At 36.4% G+C, this 23401-nt stretch overlaps 1 protein-coding gene across 1 annotated transcript in view; it reads right to left on the bottom strand.

Moving 5' to 3' along the window:
- The window catches only part of LOC112058312 (uncharacterized), a 154833-nt gene extending 131885 nt beyond the window's left edge, over positions 1 to 22948 (bottom strand). The window contains exon 1 of the mRNA XM_052881303.1: positions 21827 to 22948. The gene's annotated coding sequence lies outside the window, so the exon portion shown is untranslated. The remainder of the gene's footprint in view (positions 1 to 21826) is intronic.
- Between the last annotated feature and the right edge of the window lie 453 nt (positions 22949 to 23401).

Raw genomic sequence — 23401 nt, forward strand, 5'->3', positions numbered from 1 at the left:
CAAGCAGAGCTTGAAAAAATGGTTAAATATTTTATAGCCCGACCTAGGTCTTAAACCTAGAAGCTAGAAGACCGTTCTTTAGAAGAAGTTAGACCAAAGGGTCTCCACTGTCCTGTCCTGCATAAATCAGCAAACATGGTGTTAGTAGTAAGTGCCCTCCGAAATTCATTTCATTGGTAACTGGAGCCGGGCACGACGTCGTTCCGTTTCGTAAGGAGATTCGGAGCGGAGGCTGTGAAAGTACCACCTACGTATCAGATATACCTACCTATAATGGGAAAGAATACAATATGGAACTTAAGCTAACTTATCCTAATAACTATACAAATCATGCCCACGTGGAATGGTGGCAAGAATACTGGCTGCATTTCCGCGCTGGACAGCCAGGCTGATCCTTTGCGCAAAAAATGAGCCAGCCCTTTTGTCACCAGTCGAGGCGGTGAAATTATTCGATAAAATTTTTTGGCACTGCGACTCCATGGCCCAAGGGTCTCCACGGCAAAAGGTACAATTATGTAACTCTCTGTCAGAGAGGCATACTTGAGCTACTTACCGGTTTCGGCTTTTTCTGAATTAAATATCAATAATATGACGGCCGCGTGGCGCAGTGGGTAGTGACCCTGCTTTCTGCATCCACGGCCGTGGGTTCGATTCCCACAACTGGAAAATATTTGTGTGGTGAGCATGGGTGTTTTCCAGTGTCTGTGTGTATTTATACATTATATAAGTATTTATATGTAGTATATAAATGTATATTAATATTATAATATCAACTATCTTAGCACCCATAACACAAGCTACTCTGCATGCTTACTTTGGGGCTAGATAGTGATGTGTATTGTTTAAGTATATTTATTATTATTATTATTATAATTAAATCCTATAATTAAACTTGGAATATTATATTATTAACTCCAAGACAAAGCATAAGAAAATAATACGTAAACCCGTAACATATCTGTTTACCGGCATTGACTGAGTGGCAGATTTTCTAGTCTATAATATAAAAATGAATCGCAAAATGTGTTGGTAAGCGCATAACTCAACAACGCCTGGACCAATTTGGCCAAATCTTTTTTTAAAATGTTCGTTGAAGTTCAAGGATGGTTTTTACGGCGAGAAAAATTAGAATTATTGCTGGAAAAACCCTAAAAATAGCCCTTTTCTTTTTCCCATACAAATGATTTGTAACTAAAACGTAGTCAATTTGAGCTTTATTGTTATTGTATAAAGTTCATATTAATAATAATTAGAAAACGGGGTAAGGGTAGGGTAGTGGTAGGGTAGGGGTAGGGTAAAGGTAGGGTAGGGGTAGGGTAGGGTAGGGGTAGTTGAAAGTTTACATCGAGTTTCACGCGGACGAAGTCGCGGGCATCCGCTAGTTTCATATAAAAATACTACCCGACGCCCAGCGTAGATTCCGTTCCCGTACGGTAATATAATATAGGATATAATACTCACAAATAACGTGGTTTTTAGTGGTAAAATAATTTTCAAAATCGGTTTAGTAGAATCCTGAGAATAACCCCTACAATACCACAAACTTTACCTATTTATAATATTAGTATAGATATAGAAGGAGAGACTTTAGGTTTATAATAGTGTTTCATTTAAAAATGAAAATTTACTCTTAGAATTTCTGTTTTCATTCATACGACAGTTTCATTGGACTCGTAAGTAAGTTTAGAAAATCCGTTATGGTATGGTTATCCAGTAATAGCCCAGTGGATATGACCTCTGCCTCCGATTCCGGAGGGCGTAGGTTTCAATCCGATCCGGGGCATGCACCTCCATAACTTTTCAGTTATGATCATTTTAAGAAATTGTGTCTCAAAAGGTGAAGGAAAAACATCGTGAGAATTATCTTAATTATCTACGTGCGTGAAGTCTCCCAATTAAATTGGGCCAGCGTGGTGGACTAACCTCTCTCATGCTGAGAGAAGACTCGAGCTCAGCAGTGAGCCTTATGGGTTGATAATGATGAAGGGTTATATAGGAATTATCCTTAGGTAGATGGACACTGGGTAACACATAGTAATGCGTGTCCCATAGTTCTTCTGTTCTTCTATTTAATAAGTGAACCGTCTGCTTGTTGCAAAATATAACCCTTCAGTAAAACAAATTATTGTGTTTGTTTAACAATCAAATCCACTAATAAAACGGACATTATTATCACGGCAAGATGGAATCTGCGTTGTTTCCCAATAGGATCTGTCAGATTAATATCTCTCCTTTCCAAACGGTTCGGCTGTAAATAAATTGACCAGATAACGACGTAATTAAATCGGTTCCGATCACTTGAATGCTTTACTTTTGAAATTACTTTACCGTTTAACAGTTACAAATATTTGACTTTGTAGTACAGTACTTAAAAGCTCATTATTCGCGAGGGATACGTTCTCTAAATGTGTCGCGAATACAGAAACCGTGAATACGGAATGGTATTTTATATAGGATTCTATAGGATACGTTCTTGGGTGACAAAATAAAAAACAAATACCTACATAAAGTTATTGATTAACTATTATCTTAGACAATGGTTTGAAAATTTTGAATTTTTTTCTTGCTTGACATTTTTTAAAAGCTTCTATTCAGAGTGATTTTAAGCAGTGGCATTCTTAGACCATCGCATTCGCAATTTCGGCAATAGGTATTTGCAAGTTAAAGTTTAAATTTGCAGATTTTACGTCAGTTTCGTCAGTCAGAATCCGCGAATAACGAAATATTTAGCCGCGAATATAGCAATTGAGACGCAATTTTTAAATCCGCGAATAGTGAAAACGTGAATAAAGGAAGCGTGATTAGGCAGCTTTTACCGTATTGTATACTGTGTGAGCTTGGCTTAAATACACACTTCATTACGTCGTAATTTATTTAATACTTCGGCCTCGTAAAAACTGCAGAAAGTTCTGTATTATAACAGGTATTTAAAGCTGCTCTAGCAGGATCATGCCAAATTTTTCTAGGCAGGGAGAAATACCTACACAATACGGAGACGGAGAGTGTTAACTATTTTTAATCCCCGACCCCCGAGGGGTGTTTATAAGGTTAACGTGTCTGTGTGTCTGTCAGTCTGTCTGTGGCACCATAGCTCGGATGAAGCGATTTCAATTTAGTTTTTTTTTGTATTAAAGGTGACTTACGGGCGAATGTGGGCGAGACATGTTTGATGAAAATCGGTTGAACCGTTTAAAAATTGTGGGGGGGTGAAAGTGGGGAAGAACAACCGAATGTCTGCAAATATACTCGAGTGGGGTCTTAAATGAAAGCGCACTGAAAGAGAATATTGATGACTTGATCGAGTGTAATTAATAATTTCATGACATTTGGGGGGTTTTTCAAAATTTACAATTTTTATGTTATTAAAGGAAGTCCTTAACCCTCGTGGATCATAAGTGTGGGCTCTGCTCGGTATTTTGCCTTTGTGACACACGATGGACCCGGTTACCTATGTACATACCATGAATCCATGGTATGTACATAGGTAATGTATGCGGAGATATGTCTCCGTAATATTAAGTTTATGGCCTCAATGAGGCCACCATCAAGTTCCTTACATCTAAGCATAGCTGGGCATTAACTCGTTAATCCGTTAATCATTAATTAACGAAGTTAACATTTTGCTTAACAGATTAACTTTTAAGTTAACTATTAAAAATGTTAACGGACCCGTTAACTTCCGTTAATATGCAGAAGCCCGTTAATCGTTAATCCAATGCCTACTATTTACCGCGCGACGCGATTAACAGGTTTAGACAAGTAAGAAATTATGACTTTTTTTTTCAAAGAAATCTACAAATTACTATATTTATGTTAAAATTCTAGATAAAATCAACTAAAATCAATTTATGGCACTTTTCCCCAGTGTTCACCCTTATTTTTCCAAAGGGAATCTCACACAATGATATAAAAATGCAATATCAACCAGTCATATTAACGAATTAACGATTAACGTTAACTTGCGTTAATTCTTCCGGAATGTAACGCTTTAACGTTTAACGAAGCTAACTTTTTTTGTAGCGGATTAGCGATTAACGAAGTTAACTATTTGATTAACGGTGCCCAGCATTAACATCTAAGAGGGTCAAAGAAAATCAAAGGAATCCAACGTGGTAAGCCAAAAAATATATAGCCTATAGAGTTTCTTCCCCCTTTAACGAGTCAGGGTATTGTAACCTTAGAGGAGAACTTGCTTGATGCCGCTGGCTGAATTGTGGTTGTTAATGATAACGTTCTCATAGCCCAGTTATAAGGTAACGAGTTGGAACAATAAGGTTTTAGTATAAGAGTCCGACATAATATAAACTTGCAACACCGTGGATGCTGGATTGGTCCACGAAAAAAAAGTTTCAAACCCGCAGGACTATTGGCATACTCTCTTGCCACAAACTTTTCGCTACAGTTGGAGGAGAAAGAGGAAAAATTATCTATACTAATATTATAAAGAGGAAGGATTTAATTGTTGTTTGTTTGCATTGAATAGGCTTCGAAAATACTGAACCGATTTGAAAAGTTCTTACACTATTAGTAAGCTACACTATCCTCGAGTGCTATAGGCTATATTTTATTGCCATATTCCTAAGAGAATGGGAACCACGCGGCGTTTGCTAGTATTTTAACTTAACAGAAGACTTTGGTTCTCTTCTGTTAAGTTTCTACATAATTGCGGGTTGCAGGGAGCCGCTGGATGCTGGCGACTCGAGATCGTTGTGCTTGGAGGTCAATGCAGGAGGTCTATGTCCAGCAGTGAACGTCTATCGGCTGATAAGGTTAGGGTAACAGAAGATGTAGATAGCTCACCGGCTGAATCAGTTAGATGAATTACTGGAAACGCAAGCATGCAAGCCTTGTCAACCTGTGACGTATGTGTTAACTAAAGCCTCTTTTTTTACAACCATCAATTTAAATTAGACCGTCGTTTTGTCATTACCTAGAACAAATGAAAAAAAACAATTAGGCATTGTTGTGATGTGTCTACTAAATAGATACCTATATTCACTGCCTCATATATATTCGAAATCGGGGTAAAGAGGCAGTCTGTGATTGTCGTCGGTGGAAACCGGACGTCCGGTGCTAGCCAGAATAGTGTAGTGATGAAGCAGTGATTTACTGCTATTACAGTAAGGACAAGGGACCTTACAGGCATCTATACTAATATTACAAAGCTGGACAGTTTGTTTGTTTCATTGAACGCGCAAATCTTAGGAACTACTGGTCCGATTTGAAAAATTCTTTCAGTATTAGATAGCCCATTTATCGAGGAAGGCTATAGACTTTATATTATCCCCGTATTCCCACGGGAACGGGAACCACGCGGATAAAACGCGCGGTGTCAGCTAGTATTATTTACTAACCGAGCAAGGCTGAGACGAGTTGCTCGTTCATTTGATAATGAAACAATTTCAATACTACGCTATACAAAAGAAGCACATTACATCAAGAATAAGAAAACTCTAAGCTCTCACCATTTACTCAATTGAATTGAACAAGAGGCAACGTCTCTATTGTGTGTATTACTTACAAAAAACCAACAAATCCGTGAAACAAATTTCGTTAGCGCAAACAATTGGTTCTAAGTGAACGAAATTTACATTTACTTTTGTAAAGGAACCTACATAACATAAATTGGATTTGATCAATTCTTTTTGCATTAAATTTTTACAATTTATAAAAAAAACTCCTATGTATGAATAAGGTATGAATGTCCTTCACATTTCAGTTGAATTAAAGTTATTAAACGGCAGGGAGATACCAGCATCGGTCAAAAATATAGACTGATGATATGATATTAAAAATTTTGAAAATGAGGGTAAAATTAAGTAAAAGATGCCTACACTCTCTACTGTAATGTGTTAAAAACATTTACTTAGTCGAGTTTACTACACTATTGATGAGTTCCTTAACGATAAAGGTGCTTGGAGGCCATTGGATCAGCTTCCACCTTCACACAGGAAGTAAAACTATAAGAAATTGTAATTGTTATCAATTGTAAATTATAATACCGTATGACTTTTTCATTTTAAAAGCGCAACTCTTGAGTTTCTTGCCGGTATCTTCTCAGCAGAACCTGTCTTCCGAACCGGTGGTAGAATCTTTACAAATAGTCTACTGACGTGTCATCAGTGCTTGTAGATTGAGCCTACTTGAAATAAATGAATTTTGATTTTGATTTTGATTATACTAACAGAAAAGAAGACGACATACAGAAAGGCACAGAAGATAAAAGCCGGTACAATTTCCGAAGCGGAAATCTTAATATAGCGTTCATAACGTTAACAAAGAACATTAAAACATTAAATCGATCTCTGTTAAACAGCTCGACTAATATCGTCGTTATGAAAGATTAAATTAATTATTACGAGATTATTAATAAAACGTTAAGGCTTCGTAATGCGGCACTTTCTCTGCGAAGTGCTAGTTGACCGGCATTTGACCGTGTATATTACCTACTCGTGTACCTACGAGTATATTACTTCGTCATCAACCCATATTCGGCTCACTGCTGAGCTCGAGTCTCCTCTCAGAATGAGAGGGGTTAGGCCAATAGTCCACCACGCTGGCCCAATGCGGATTGGCAGACTTCACACACGCAGAGAATTAATATAATTCTCTGGTATGCCGGTTTCCTCACGATGTTTTCCTTCACCGATTGAGACACGTGATATTTAATTTCTTAAAATGCACACAACTGAAAAGTTGGAGGTGCATGCCCCGGACCGGATCCGAACCCACACCCTCCGGAATCGGAGGCAGAGGTCATATCCACTGGGCTATCACGGCTCTCGAGTATATTAAATGTATACGAATATTATAAAGCTTAAGAGTGTGTTTGTTTGATTGATAGCGCTAATCTCAGGAATTACTGGTCCGATTTGCAAAATACTTTCAGTGTTAGATAGCCCATTTATCGAGGAAGATTATAGGCTATATATTATCCCTGTATTATTACGGAAACGGGAACCACGCGGGTGAAACCGCGCGGCGTCAGCTAGTCAATTAATATGAATAACACTCATGATAGTTTAAATTGTAAAAAAGTACGTTTACTATATTGGGATTACAAACCAATTTCGATGTAATAAAATCGTGTAAAATATAAAATTTCGAGTAGCCTTTAATTTAAAATATTAAAATGCATTGCATTTAATAATCCCGGAAACACGAGATGTTTGCAAAAATAAACGAGTAATTTTAATTGTAAAATGGAAACAGCCGTAATACGTGTACAAGCGAAATTGTGTTTACTGCCGTTGATGAGATGAACGCACTGATGATAATGAACATGTAAAGTCCAAGGTTTGAGTCCAATTTGACGTAACCCTAAGGTCTGGAGTTGATGAAATCTAAACACAAATGAAGATCATATTGTATTAAGTATCTTCGCCTAAAACGCTAAAAGGGGAATATCGATTTTAGCTAAGAAAATTTCAGCCATATCTATTTCCACTTTCCAGTTATGAAATATAGCATCTAACCCAGATCTCTAACAATAGAATCGCTCGCCGTTATAAACAGAGTAATATTTTATCTCAACTGTCTACCGTAAATGTATCAAAATTTTAATCGAAGCTTCTGCCCAAGAATTGTATAAATTACTAGCTGACGCCGCGCGGTTTTATCCGCGTGGTTTCCGTTCCCGTAGAAATACGGGGATTATATATAGCCTATCGCCTTCCTCGGTAAATGGGCTATCTAATACTGAGAGAATTTTTCAAATCGGACGGATAGTTTGGACAAGCGCAGCTTCTTTGCTAGTCAAAGTCAGAACGCTTAGGATGCGTGCCAAGAGAATCGACATTAAAGTCCGACCGCTTAGAGATTGCATTTCTGACACCTGTCAATGTCAATGTCAATGAGAGAGAGATAATGTCAATGTCAATGAGGTATTTAAATATCTTTTATTATCCTTATTAACGAGTACTTAATATATAATAACGAATAATTATGCCAACGTACAATAAACGTATTTTTTTTTTTACAAGTTAGCCCTTTACTACAATTTCACCTGATGGTATGGTATGGGATGGTAGTGATGATGCAATCTAAGATCAAAGCAGGCTAATTTGTTAGGAGTAGGATGAGATCCACACTCCTTTTGGTTTCTACACGACATCGTACCGGAAACGCTAAATCGCTTGGCGGTACGTCTTTGTCGGTAGGGTGGTAACTAGCCACGGCCGCAGCCTCCCACCAGCCAGACCTGGACCAATTAAGTAAATCTCAATCTGCCCAACCGGGGATCGAACCCAGGACCTCCGTTTTGTACATCCACCGGGCATACCACTGTGCCACGGAGGCCGTGACGGTGTGGGTTTAACAAAAAATTTGGGGAACAGAAAGTTTTATAAATTGTTGACAAATAACTGACCATAACAGTCTGGTTACACGCAACATGTGAATACAAAGAACGTGATGTCACAAAAGGGTAGAAATATCGCTTTCCATATAAGAAACACGATTGTAATCTTGCTGTAACCAATACAAAAGCATCCATTGACGCAAACGATGACCAACAACAAAGGAAACGTATGTGTTGGTTGACACGTTAAACGATACGTTTTAGGAAGTTAAAGGTAACCAACCACACATCACATCTAAAGCTTATAAAAAGATAGCTTGCAATGCACAAGCTATTAACGCCTACCCTAGTTGATATATGTCGAGTCGAGATATGCTCGGAGTTTCTCTGCGTGATCGAATTAGAAATGAGGAGATTCGCAGACGAACCAAAGTCACTGACATAGCTCAGCGAGTCGCGAAGCTGAAGTGGCAACGGGCAGGCCACATAGTTCGAAGAGCCGATGGACGTTGGGGTCTTAAGATGCTGGAATGGCGACACCGCACCGGAAAGCGCAGTATTTGTCGGCCTCATACTAGGTAGACCGAGGATATCAAGCGGATTCCAGAGAGCTGGATGCTGGCGGCTCGAGACCGTTGTGCTTGGAAGTCCATGCAAGGGGCCTATGTCCAGCAGTGGACGTCCATCGGCTGATAAGGTAGCTAGGTAGGTTAGTTGCTAAACATTGTGCACGCCCCTACCTGGCTGACACGGTAAAAGATACGTTTTAGGACGTTAAGGGTAGCCAACCTCATACTTGCGGGCCTCGAAAAATAGCATGCAGCACTGAACAAGAAACTATTTCTGTGGCTGCCAGTGTACATGTAGTTAATTAGCTCTCTCTTGACTACAATCTCACCTGAAGGTAAGTGATGATGCAATCTAATATGGAAGCGGGCTAACTTGTTAGGAGTAAGATGAATATCCACACAACTTTCGGTTTCTTCATGACATCGCTAAGTCGCTTGGTGGTATGTCTTTGCCGGTAGGGTGGTAACTAGGCCGAACCCTCGCACCAGCTAGACCTGAACCAATTAAGGAAACCTCGGCCCAGCCGGGGATCGAACCCAGGACCTCCATCTTGTAAATCCATCGAGAACACCACTGCGCCACGGATGGAGTATATTGGTGCATACCCTACCTAGTTGATAAACTTGTGCACGCCCTAGCTGGCTGATACTGTAACAGATCACGAATGAAGCGAAACGAAAACTTGAGCATGAGTATAAACTATTATAACAATAGTCCAATAGGTACCTTCATTCGTTAAAGTAAAGAAGGTTCATAATAATTAAAGTACACATTATCACATCGATTTAATTAGTAATTATCGCGAGAAATTCATGATGAAATTTCCAGGAATATTACGTCTATAATACGAATTAGTCGCAATTTCCAAGCGTGAATAATTGAGATATCCGATAAGTATTGTTCGGATCTTCAGCAAAGTTTGCGCTAAGACGAGCCCGAATTTCAACAAGTTTTAGCAATTTGACGCGAAAGTTTTGATTCTATGATAAAATTATTATGAAGCGAATGTCCGTAGTAGACGAAGAGCCAGCCTTAGACGATTGAGGGTATGGATCCTTAAAACCTGCTACCCATGTGTTATTGTAGAGGAGAGGTATCAGTGTTGGTATAAATAATAGGGTATTTGATGACTTGAGCTCAGTTGTTTGTTAGGCAGCGTAGACACCGTCACGCTGCCAGTCGCGTTAGTTATTATGTGCAGTACCTAATGTTTTGTGTTGTGATTAATGTTTATCATAAATTGTTTGATGCATTCTAAAGGGATCCTTAAACCTACTCCCAAGGTCACAAGTCTTAGGACCTGCTCAAGGTGTTTCCTCTACCACAAAAGAATGGTACACTCACCGTCGCTGCTACCCGTTACGTCATACACGGTCAAAACTCCACAAACTCCATAAGTGGCTACAGTACTTACTCGTACCCTATGGTAGAAGCATAAGCATGATAAACTTTCAGCTTTTATAAAATGACGAACGTCGGGGTGTCACTGGCTCTCCATCTATAATACTAGATGTCTTCTAAAAAGTTTCAAAATCTGAAGTTAAAGTTGGCTGTTAAAAATTCATAATTCGTTTATTTGAAGGACCCCCTACAGACGTTCAGTTTGAATTAATTCAAACATCAATAAAAATCATTAGAAAAACTGGACAGTTAAAACTGACGGACACTACAAACGTGCAGTTTAACTGAATTCGACTGTTCAGTTAAAAGTTAACTTCACGTTTGAGTTGATAAGCATTAAACGTCTTGTGATTATTTGTACAGACCACACCGTTTCTGGTGGGCAGGGCAAGTTCTGCTGAAAAGGGCTGGTAAAACTCAACCTAAAACTATAGCTCCTTTAAAATTATTAATAGGCTAGGTTGACATTTTTTTTAAATGCTCTTAAATAATTCATTATTTAAGAACATTTAAAAAAAATGTCAATGTTTTACTGTATTGAAAAAAAATCATATTTTTTGAGACGTGATTATAAAAAAACACCTGTCGGCAATGGCGGTCTGTTATAACAAATCCCTTACAAACAGAGCGTTTGACAAAAATATTAGTGAACAATTATTATTTTAGTTTGACGTTTAGTACATCGAGTGTGTTAGTGACGTCACAAAATGGACGATAGCGTATTTGACGTTTGGAAATTTTGATAAATACGTGTTATTTAAATTTTGTTTTATAAGAAATGATATCGATATATTTCGTACCCTTATTTTATAGTACACAAAATTAATATTGTCTATATTACATTTGATACGAGTCATCTACCCTATTATTATAAAAGGGAGTAAGTAATTTCACCGACAAACATTACCTTTTTGCCGATGAAACGCACCGACATGTTGACACAGAGACAAAAGACTGGTGTATTAAGTTCATAACAGAACGTCTAAAATGAACAACACTACGGCAAAGCTGGAAGCTTCACTCGTCACTCACTCGTTTCAAAGAGAAGCTTGTTGTGTGCTAATCCGTCATATTATGTTACTAGACAATGGGGCTTAATATTATAGTGTTGTAAGTATCATCATTATCAACCTTAGACTAATAACCTATAGACCTGCAACGCCTAACAATTTTTCACTCCAAACGTAAGCCACTGTGTCTATGTGTGCGTAAGCGCTAAGCTAATTACCGTCGCCGACACGCGCACAAGCGTACTTATCGTAGCGTAGCGATGCGTCAAGGGCTCCTATTTCGGGGTACATAAAGCGGCTTACGCATCCTGCAACTACACTCTATGTATGAGTTATAAATCTATTTTATCAACTTATTTTGTGAAGCTTAGAGCTTCCAAGCTGATTCAATGCGGATTACAACTATGATGATGCGAAACTAACTAACTATAACTCTCAGGTTAATGTTATTAACTTGGACTTTGGCTTAAGCGCGGGGGTGTAACACCACCAACTTTCTAACCCTATAGGCCTAAAATGCGCGCCACGACATATCTTGTGAAGACAAACCGACCAATAAGGTAGTTGAATGACATTAAATTTAACATAAACAATTAAGCAATATTAATTTTGTATAATATATGGAATAAGGTTCCGAAATATATCGATATTAATTAATAAAAATTAAGGATTTCATAGAAAAGTAACTTGATTTAAAAATTATGAATTTATTACATTTTCCAAACATCAACCACGCTGACGTCCATTTTCTGACGTCACAATGTCACTTGATGTCACTAAGAAATACTTAAACGTCAAACTGATTTATGAATGAACGATTTAAGACCCTTTAAAAAAAGTCAATTAGCTTATTACAGCCAAACCGGCAGTATCGTTCTCTCTTTCATCCCAACGCAACGAAAGAGAGAGCGATATTTCCAGTTCGGCGTTATTGGTCGATTTGACGTCGTGGGTTGCATGTGAGGCCTACTGGACTTACACAATTAAGTATATTGAGTTTATTTTTGGAATAACTTAATATTTTTAAGCCTGCTCTGAGATCATTATGCTTACCAATCAACGAAGCAGTAGTTTCATTACGGACCTACATAATATTATACTGTTTATTATTACATACGGGTCGAATAAAAATCTTAATTTTCAAGACTGCTAAAATCCATCGTAATCCCTCAACAGAAAACATATTAGCATAAAGTAGTATTGAAACAACCATGTTTATACAATATACGATTTGTACAACAGATTAATTTAAATTTAACGGTCACTTAAATCATTAACCATTAAACTATCAGTTACTATTCAAAATCGAAACCAAACCAATGGAAGTGGGTCGATATTGCACCTCGTTGGATCATAACCATAGACTACAGTTAACTTTTAAATGGTTAACGCAATGTATGATTGCATATTTACGCCATATTAGTCTCTAACAAGTTTATTATACAGTGTTAAATCGCGTGCACTGAATCACAATATGAAGCCGCACTGTCTTTTACATTTCACGGTAATTTATGCGTTGTGTTCCAGTCAATTGGGTCTAAAATGGCGTGACTGTATAATTAGAGAAGTCTAATTTAGTGTAGGGTTGCCTACTACTTTGTAATTTATTTAGGACAATGCCTGGTTTATGGAAATCATATTAAGTAAATAAAGGCGATTTAGTAAATACATTATTAAATGTTTATAAAAGCCTACCTTTAATTCCTACATTAGGCCGATGGTAAAGAGTTAAAGACCCAATTTTTGTATCGCCTCGAAAAAGTGATCTCATGTTATATGATGATTATCCTCCTTGTTTGTGTTTTTTAATAGATTAGCTATTGGTCTGATAATGTAATGTTGAAAAATTAATATTCTTAAACAATAAAGTTGATACAAAGCATTTCTTCAGTCCATATAATCGATATAAAAGGGGGTAGGGTATAACAAAATAATGGACCAACAAACCTGCCGAATCGTAATCTGCATGCTTTTCTGAGTTTAAAACTGATTATGCAAACTCACATCCTCAAAACGCCTGGTCTCTAATTGGGCTCATTAATTGTAAGCTAGTTCATACAACGCTGCGTAAGCCAAACTAAACCTGAAAACTAACAGAGAACCATCATTTGGGGTCCATAGTAGTCGACAAAGATAACTTTTAAGCATTATTTCCAAAGCTATTAAAGAAATCATTCAACTTATGGAAACCATTCTGACGGCCTCCGTGGCGCAGTGGTATTCGCGGCGGATTTACAAAACGGAGGTCCTGGGTTCGATCCCCGGTTGGACCTATTGAGATTTTCTTAATTGGTCTAGATCTGGCTGGTGGAAGGCTTCGGCCGTGGCTAGTTACCACCCGGCAAAGACGTACCGCCAAGCGATTTAGCGTTCCGGTACGATGTCGTGTCATCCTCCTCCTAACCACTTAGCCCGCCTCCATCTTAGACTGCATCATCACTTACCACCAGGTGAGATTGTAGTCAAGGGTTAACTTGTAAAGAATAAAAAAAGCTAATGCAATTCTAAAACACAAAATTTACATACAAGGAAATAAATTACGCCGATTGTTATTGCAAATCAAGTCAACTGAATTAGTTTTTTTTTTACTTGCTTTGTAATTGGTTATATTACACCTCCTTTGGCGATGCCATTGGTTTGCCTCCTTGCTGGAAGATTTTTGCTAAAACATATGTGACACGTGAGATGTGACAACCCTTTTTTTTTTTTAACGTGGGGAAATCCTCATGGATACCTTCTCGCCACGGGGAGGCAATAAGGTTATGTCAGACTTCAACCGACTAAAACCCCACGGTGTTCCGACTTGCCGCCTGATGACTGAGCCACGGGAACATTTCATAAACTACCTCAACGAGATGTGACAACCCTATATAAATAGGGCTTGTTGAATTGTACCGACAGACAGCGGTGCAGTAATGCGATTAGCAACGACTTCAGTTTCATCAGGAACGAAGTCACGTGTGCATGAGCAAATTATAGGCTTTGATTTAATTCCATACTAGAGCTTCGTATTTCATCGTAATAACACTTACAAATAGAATGAGAAAAACGAAATTCTTTATTGTTAGTCATACACATAGCTGTGCCCGCAGTTTCACTCGCTTAGCCTAATGTCATGTGCATGGCATTTCTCAATCAATAAGCTATCCAAACAATGATTATTTTATACTATAGATATGTTACGTGCCTACAAAACCACGGCAAAAAGTAATACGAATTTAGCGACTCCACTAAGCGCACACTATTTTGTGTTTACTTACATTATACATTTGTCGGCGCGAGTGAGTTTTTAATCGGTCGGCTTGAGTCGTCATGAGCCGAGACAGTACGAAATTAGGTGGGGAGTAGTGGGAGACCGAGTATAGTCTAGCTCATCGTCTCATTCTTGTCGTGGCGTTCGATCCGTCCACACGTTTTTTGGATAATAATCCTTTATGGGTTGGTTTGGAATAGTGACTAGAGTGGAAAAGGGGAGTGTTAGTTAACTGTCAAAGATGTCTTTAACCCTACAAACGACGTTCCCAAGTGCGTTATATTTAATTATTCATACGGATATAATGTTTGACAATTAATTTTTTTAATATTTTTTTTACGTGTTAATAGTCACTTCCATTATTTAATGTAGATTTTCGTCTGCTTCAAAACCGTACCTACACCGTATTAATGGAAACAACTGCAATGAATCAAAATATGCTTTTTAAGAACCTTACAAATGCTGAATCGGTTAAAAGGTGAATGAAATTCATTTGGTCGATATCATATCTGACGAGCACCTGTTTGAGTAAAGTAACGGTGCGACGAGTAGGGTGACCACACGATCGTATGTCACATTAAAGTAGGTAATCTTTAAAAAAAAATCAATACTTAATATCTGCAGGCTAATTCATACTTTAACGTATAGTGGACATCATACAGTACGTAGATGACATTTCTAAATGGAATTGATTTTTATTTTAATAGGTTGATACTAAAGACCAAAATAGTAAATAGGCCAGCTGTTCTCACATACATGCAATAAGGCATTGAGATTTAGCATTTTTTACTTAGAATTTAGTATTAAGATTATTAACCAAAAAAAGAAAATAGAAACTAACGATTATTAAGTAAACATTCGTTAGTAGTAAATGAAAATTATTGAGGTTAAATGTAGTCTGCTGGAAATTATAGTAGTTAAACTTGGTTTGCCATTTCGATATTGTGTTAAATAAACATAAATGAGATAAGAAAATACATAGTAGTGAAAAAAAACATATATATGCAACATAATCTTTGATGCTTGCCTAGGAAACGATCAATTGTTTAAAACTTCTTAATACCTAAGTGTTAAAATGATGGATGTCAAAAGATCATTACGCAATTAAAAACAAAAGTGCTGCTTTTCAAACCCAGTAAGTAAGAATTGAGGGCATGAAGTCTATACGACTGGCGTAGTTTTTAACGATTTAACGATATTTCTAGAGCGGGAATAACTTTTTAATTGGCTCTGGTCTATCATTAAAAACATAACTACCCTATCAATAATAAACGTTGAATAGGAATTGTGTCGAATAGTACATTGTATTATTTTGACTGTTACAATTCAAAGTACTAATTTTACTCCAGTATTAATATTTTAATAGTAGTCTCTTTGTGACAATTCGTCTGTTTACCTACTTAATTCTTGTTTTAGCTGCCAAGTAGCGTTTCAGTGTTTCGGACTGACGAATTTAATAATAAATATTAGAAATTAATGAAAACTTGAGGCATAGGCAAGTTCGTAGATATATTTCATTGTACGAACACTTTTGAGTATAGTATTGTGTAAAATAATTTAATGTTATGATATCGTTCAAAATGAAGAATGAAAATGTCATCTTTTATTTCTTTGAAATTTACTCTTTGGACGTATTTTTAGTTAGTCAGTTATAGTCAATCTATTTCAGGATTTTTTGGAGGCCAGATGACAGACGAAGCGCTTTTGTGTAAGCTTTATCACACAAACACACAAACAGTCAATTTAACACAGCAATATGCCTGTCAAACGCTTATCTCTACACATTACCATTACATCCAAATCCAAACGAACTACCTAGAATAGATGGTGGAACTCCATGAAGTAGTTAGACTAGTAGAATAAAAACAATTTCCTATGAAAACATGCGATTTAAAATCAAAACGGACTTCCTAGAATAGATGGATGAACTCCATGAAGTAGTTAGACTAGTAGAATAGAAACAATTTCCTCTGAAAAAATGCGATTTAAAATCCAAACGGGCTTCCTAGAATAGATGGATGAACTCCATGAAGTAGTTAGACTAGTAGAATAGAAACAATTTCCTATGAAAAAATGCGATTTAAAATCAAAACGGACTTCCTAGAATAGATGAATGAACTCCATAAAGTAGTTAGACTAGTAGAATAGAAACATTTTCCTATGAAAAAATGCGATTTAAAATTAAAACGGACTTCCTAGAATAGACGGATAAACCATGAAGTAGTTAGACTAGTAGAATAGAAACAATTTCCTTTGAAAAAATGCGATTTAAAATCAAAACGGACTTCCTAGAATAGATGGATGAACTCCATGAAGTACTTAGACTAGTAGAATATAAACAATTTCCTATGAAAAAATGCGATTTCAAATAAATAAAGTTAATGATAATGTTGATGATAATTTCTCACATAACAAACAGAGTGGTGCTTCTAGCTAGGACACGAGCAGTTGTGTGTTCCGCTGTATACGCCGGTGCGGGTAAATGATCTCATTTGCAACTTGTTTGGGACCCGCACACAGCGGCCGAGTGTTCAATGTGTACACACCAAAATTTATTCACCTTTAATCCCTATGCTTCGTCATCAACCCATATTCGGCTCACTGCTGAGCTCGAGTCTCCTCTCAGAATGAGAGGGGTTAGGCCAATAGTCCACCACGCTGGCCCAATGCGGATTGGCAGACTTCACACACGCAGAGAATTAAGAAATTCTCTGGTGTGCAGGTTTCCTCACGATGTTTTCCTTCACCGATTGAGACACGTGATATTTAATTTCTTAAAATGCACACAACTGAAAAGTTGGAGGTGCATACCCCGGACCGGATTCGAACCTACACCCTCCGGAATCGGAGAAGCTTTAATTAATTCTCACGGGTTAATAGGTGCTAGTTTTGGCCTGCGAATCACACTTCAGTCACCAATATTATGTATAATAATATAAACGCGAAAGTTTGTATGGATGTTTGTTACTCTTTAACGCCGCTACTACTGAAGCGATTTGGTTGAAATTTGGACTGGAAATAGATTTTACTCTGGATTACCACATAAGCTACTTTTTATCATCAACAAACCCATGGTTTCCCGAGATTTGCGAAAACTGATGATTTTAATAATATGAATCTTTGTCACTCTTTCAAGCCTTGACTACTCAACCGAATTAGCTGAAATACTTTTTGTTCCGAAAAAATCCATGGTTCCCGAGGGATTTGTGAAAACTAAATTCCACGCGGACGAAGTCGCGGGCGTCCGCTAGTGAGTAAAATAAACATGTACATACAAGTAAGCCTCTTTTCATCAAAGACTGCATCATCACTCATTGCATCAGACGAGATTAAAGGTTTAACTTATCATAGAATAAAAAAATAAAATAAAACTATTTATAGTAATACAGGTCAGCGCATAGTTGCAGTCACGCCCGAGATTGACCCTCGGGCGTGCTTGTAACCATGACGCGCTTAAAAAAGGTGCGTAGAAAAATCAGGAACGGGATTGCATATATTTGCAGTGCGTTAGAATTACAAAATTAAGCAAGGAACTAGATCCATTATAATTTTAATAAATAATATGTAACATTAGTGAAAACCGTAATAAAATAGACATATGTCTATTTTGTGAAATACAGACAGAAACGGAGCGACAATGTTGTACTAATTAGAGACGAGAAGAAATGTCTCATTCACGCGCTTACACGAAACTCCGCGTATGTTTCTACGAGTATATTAGCATTTTATAATAGCAATATTAGTAATTAATATTCGTGACATAACTGGTTTGCACGCATGGCCGATAAACAACATGTCTGGCCACATAACCGTTTGTTTTCTATATTCTTACGTTATAGACGGTGTCTCGATTATGTTTTCTTTTTGTGTATCTTGATAGAATATTGACGCAGAGAGAGCATTGACTTTCAGTCCATAATTTTTTTGCAATTATTGACTTGTTTGATTTATTATTTACTTAACTAACTCAAATGTAAAATTGAGAACAATAAACAAACTTCTACAAAATTATTGGGTATGGTATCAAAAGGTAATGAGAAATTCAAGACACAATTGCAATTTTCTTCCTTTCCAAGGTCTCTGTTTCGATCAAATCTAGAATTTGAGCTTTTCCTCAACAAACTGCGAGTCATGCGTTTATTTCATTAACGGCATTTGTTTCATTAATACAATTTCAGGTAATTTAAAACATTACATTTAATTAACTTAATAATTCTGCCCGTAAAATTAAAATGCAACGTCACAAAATAACCGTACTTACTGTTTTTAAATTTAGAACACTAAGTAAAATCATAATAAAGAGCCAGAGGTTTTGTACAAAATCATTTGACGTGCACAATGCGGCCTCGTCCATTGTCACCGCTAATGGTGGAGCCGTGATGAAATTACATTTTAATAAATATGATTTTTTAAACCTGTGCTGTCAAATGGCTGATGGCTAGAGATGTGAGTTACCGACAAGAGTACCTATTTACGCAACAGGACATAATAATCATCAAATTCTTTGTTTTATTGGTTAGAAGTTACTATTGTAATTTTAATAGTACATCACTAATAATCTGTGTTATTGTACCATCTCTATGTGCTTACAACCAAGTCCGTAAGAACGTTTGGCACGATTTCGACAGTTTGATAAACACTGCGTTTTTCGGTGCAGGGTCGCCATTCCAGCACCTTAGGGATACATACGTCAATCGGCTCTTCAAACCTTGTGCCCCGCAAATTGTCACTTCAGCTTCGTGACTCATTGAGTTCCTATGTCTGGAACTTTTTTCTTCTGTGGATCTCTTCATTTCTGGTTCTATTACTCCAAGTATAGCTTTATCACCCACTAAGGACTATCATATCCTCATCGTCATTACGAACACGATGTGTTACGAACACACACTGTTTAAGGACTTACGTCTACAGGCACTGAGGAATTTTTGAAGAAAACATACAGTGGAGTTTCCCAGACGCTTCCCATCCGAGTTGGAGTACTAGTTAGAGAAAACTTGGTAGGTACACTGATTCAAAATTTATAATTTAGGAGTATAAATAAAATCATCGACAAAAGGTTGTTCAACATGCCCATAAATGTTAGAAGAGACGTGGGTAGACCATCTAAAAGCCCACTTATCCATTAAGTAATAGTTTGTATATCGAAAAGAATGGGTCGAAAATATTTCTAAACAGGGACGACGGTTAGACGTTTATTGGAAAGGAAATGTGCGTAAAAAAGCTAAATTCTACAGCAAAACGGTCGGAAAGCTTCGGCAGACGCGTTAGTGAGTCTTATCAATGTCTATCAACAAAAGGACTGAACCAGAGTAAACGGTTACGATAATTTAGAATTTGAGTGCCTTGGTATTGTTATAGAAAGATTTGTTCTTTAATATTATAAGATGTTTAGGCTACACTTACTAACTTACTAATATTTTATGGAAATATATAATTTATTGAAAATTTACTTATTAGTTTAAACACCTAAACACATTACATCTATACTTATAATAAATCTGTAGAGAGGTCAGTTCTGTACATGAAATATATTTAAAAAAGAACTATGGTGATTAGTGGTCGATACTGATACCAAAAATGCAATCAGTAAAATTTTTGTCTGTCTGTCTGTATGTTCTTTATAGAAACAAAAACTACTCGACGGATTTTAACGAAACTTGGTACAATTAATCTTCATATTCCTGGGCAGGTTATAGTATACTTTTCATCACGCTACGATCAATAGGAGCAGAGCAGTGAAGGGAAATGTTGGGAAAACGGGAGAAGTTATTTAATTTTTTAAGCTTCCGTCGCGTGTGCAGCCTTAATGGGTAGGGTAGGGGAAGGGTAGGGAAGGGAAGGGTAGGGTAGGGTAGGGAAGGAGTAGGGTAGAGCAGGGTAGGGTAGGGTAGGGGTATTTAAAAGTTTACATCTACCTTCACGCGGACGAAGTCGCGGGCGTCCGCTAGTAATAAATAAAATTTAACAAAATAGCAATTTAACAAAGATTTATTGTAGAATTCCAGATAGATACTTACCAACAAAATAGTAATTCTTTAAATAGATATGATGAAACAAGTAGGTACGAGAAACGAGTTAAAATCGTAGGGACCCATCTGCTGGCTTGTCGGCGTTTTTGTTCTAGTCGACCTCAATAACCCTTTTACGGGTTTAGATGCGGTTTTCCTTTTGCCACTTTCGAACGGAGTTCTCAACATAAATACTTTTGATATAATATATTATTATCTTGTATCATAAACAGTTTTTTTATTAAATGACTATACTCAGTACCTAGGTTGTCAAATTAGTAGTTAAAATCCAAAAACATGGTCAATATTTCCCTTAGCCGGTAGGTACCTACTAGGGTAAAGCAATCATGAGCGTATTGGTGGACTCCGTAAACTCCATAACAAGAAATTTCTAATTCCCAAAAATAACTATTATGGGAGACACACCAAAGATTATATGGTGCCACATATATTGAACAATATGCCAGGACTGAATACTGGCAAATTGTTCAATATTAACTTGACAAAAAAAGGAATCATTAAAATACTCAAACGGTGCATCTCGAACGGAAGGGGAGGGTTCGGGGATGCACTTTGCCAGGGGACAAACCTAATTGGCTATTATAAAAAAATATACCTATACGGTAGAATTAAAAAACTTCCTCCTTTTTTTGAAGTGGGTTAAAACATAGTACCTAATTGTGTCCCTTATGTGTACCCAAATACATTTTACAAACTAAGGTCCTGGTCATTACAAAGCTAAGATCCTGATAGTTACAAATAAACGAACTCTATGATAATAATAATAATAATAATATAATAAGATAGATAAGAAAATCATGTAAGAACTAGATGTACATTATGATGATGAGATTACATTTATGTAGAAAATTCCTTATGTTTTTACATTGACCAACATCTGGTCACCCTAGCAGATGGATTTTGCTTTGTCTTCGAATTTTAAATTATTTCATAGATCTTATTTTTTAATGAAAGTAGCTGTACCATCAGCGACTACCTACCTACCTACCTTCTTTTTCTTTATTTTGCCATTACTTGTGATAAGGTGTAAATTGAATGCGACATTTATGTGACAACTACCTACATATACCTACTTAGCTAACCAAGTATCTTTTTGTATTGTAGGTATATCTGATCTTTCTATGCATTTATTGATAAAAATTTAAATTCCCGTAGATATTACAGTAATTTAGTTAAGTAAGTTTAACAAATTGCCATATTGCTAAAACTTTTTTAACAATCAACTACTTATGATTAACGACAATAATTTAAGAAAAGAACGCACCTGTAACGTTTTTGTATTCCTCTCCCAAGTTCCAAATCTAATGTCCAATCAGAATCCAGTTCGAAACACAAAATCACAAGTGCCAGTCCACGATAACTGACCGTAACAAACACGGAATAGAGAACTATGTATTCTGTGGTAACAAATTAAATTACTTTTACACTAAATTAAACTGTCTCTACACAAGACTGAGTTATTTTATTAAACAAATAAAGTATTTATTGATAAACACAAAAGTTTTAAACGGGCACAAAACGGTTATAAACACAGAAAGTAAGATTAATGTTAGCGATCGCGTCAGTGTTGAAAGGCAAAGCCGTACACGTGCAATACGCTAGCCGTTTCTAATAGGTATGGACGATACAAAACATATATAGATATTAAATCTATATATTGCAGTAATATCAAAATCTATATATCAAAACATTCGGCATCTATATATTTTCTGAAACACTATATTGCCGATGTGACTGAATCGGGCAAATCGTACATGAATCGGATTCAAACCATGTATTCGGCCAAACCCTATATTACAAGTCAAAATGAAACTTATGTCTCAAATCTTAAGGCACTAATTAATTCATTCCAAAAGCAAAACGCGATTCAGCAAAACACTATATTTTTTTAATACAAGTCAATATGAAACTTATGAGTCACTACATAAGGTACTAATTCAATCATTCCAAAACGCGATTCCGAAAAACACTATATTTTTTTAAATACAAGTCAATATAGTACTTATCATAAATACATAAGGTTTTAATTTTAGTACAACAAAATGAATGACATATTATGACATCGAAAAAAGAAGTACGTCAAAATAATGCAGGGTCTACTTATAGCAGGTATTTTCAATTTTCTACCATTATATTTACGAACTATTGTTTTAATACCCAAATAGATGGCATCACAATTCACATGTAAATATCATTCATTGTAGTTTATGTTTCTTTAAACAGATGGCGGAACGAAGAAAATAAAAGAATTATCTAATAAATTAATAATCTTTTATTAATTTATAAAAATAAAAACTAATATGATTTAAATTGTATATTATATTCATCCAATACAACAAAATGTATGCAAAGTTTAAATAAAACTTGAAAAAAGAAGTATGTCGATTATTTTCTTAAACCATCGTTTTATTTAACTAAGAGTTGGATTACCCAAATACTCAAATAGATGGCATCGCATGTATCTTCATTATAGTTTATGTTGTTGTAAGCAGATATCCGAACGAAGGAAGTTAAATAATTATATAGGTATTGTTGTGTTGTATTATTTTGTAATAATAAATTACCTACATACAAAAGGAAAAAAACCTATAACGTAATGCATTTTTTTTGCAAACCAAAACAAATGAACATGTTATTCACAGGACGGCGAAAAACAATAGGTTCCTTTGGCGCAAACACAGATGGCGCCAAGAAAAAAAAACAAAATTAAAATAAAAAGGGGAAATATAAACCTTTAAAAAAATTGACAATCGCCATAAAACTTGAAAAATGTAACCTCAAGTAAATTGTTATTGTATTGCCTCCGAATCAACTAAATCGAGCACATGCTACGTGAATT

Source organism: Bicyclus anynana, chromosome 4 (assembly GCF_947172395.1).
Source record: "Bicyclus anynana chromosome 4, ilBicAnyn1.1, whole genome shotgun sequence".
Classification (NCBI taxonomy): Eukaryota; Metazoa; Arthropoda; class Insecta; order Lepidoptera; family Nymphalidae; genus Bicyclus; species Bicyclus anynana.